A 1,051-nucleotide genomic window follows, 5' to 3' on the forward strand; every position below is an offset into this window, starting at 1 on the left:
CCCATAAAGACCTGTACGCCCTCTAATGCCGGTGTGGGTCTATTTCTAAGTATCGGTTTCATCGGGGACACGTGCTGAGTGAACTGAGCCCCGCGTAGGCAATGCTTCAACCCCGAGCTCAAATCATTTCCCTGCACTTCCTTGGTGCCAAAGAGTGAAGAGCTTCGGCTAATGAGTTTAGCGAGGGTGAGGAACGTGTATCCTCCTCCAGCAGCAAAGGGCAGGACGGGGGCCCAGCATCTGCAGAATGTGCCTTGAGATCCAGACGGCGCCTTATGTTATTATTTAAGTTCACCAATTAGGAGCCTCTCTTGCGAAAGACAGCGAAAGCCGGCGCACGTCTCCGCCGCCTTATCTCCTTGTTGTTAGAGTGACAGATTGGCACAATTACTACCAGCAGCAGGTTTGTAAGTTGGCTTAATTAATATGTGAAAATGGCTGTGGCGGGTAAGGAGAGATTTACACTCCGCAGCCAATAACCCTGCCTCGCTCTGACAGCCGGCCAAAAAGAACCACACTATGGTTTGTAGTCTATGCGAAATGATTACTTTAGTGAACATTAGAGCCTGTGCAGTCAAAGTAACAGACCTGGCCTGTGGAGCATTTATATATAGCCTGGCCTCTAATTTATAACACAGTATAAATACGTGAAAGACTCCTGAAGGTCTTCCTGTATTTGTGTAACATGTACCTGAATGCTAAGAGGATGACAGTAGCAATAGCGCCATAGACAAACGGGCCCAAGTGAGTGAGGGTTCAATAATCTATGGACCAGCAGCAAGTCAATAAACTCCATTACTGTAGGTTGCTCTTGAACAGCGTGGATGAATTTCATCACTGGGACCAAGCGGGATAATGTGGGTGCTTGACAACAAGTAGAGCAACCGATAATCAAAGTGAAGTCAACACTGCAGACTAGAGACTGACACTGTAAATATAGCAAACGTGTAGGTGGTCAAAACTGCTCGCAAATGAATAACGAGCTCAGGCATCACCCGAGAGAATCACAGAACCAGCATGAGGCGATTGCAGCATGAAGCATGTACTGCAG

Source organism: Betta splendens, chromosome 8 (genome assembly GCF_900634795.4).
Source record: "Betta splendens chromosome 8, fBetSpl5.4, whole genome shotgun sequence".
NCBI classification, from domain to species: Eukaryota; Metazoa; Chordata; class Actinopteri; order Anabantiformes; family Osphronemidae; genus Betta; species Betta splendens.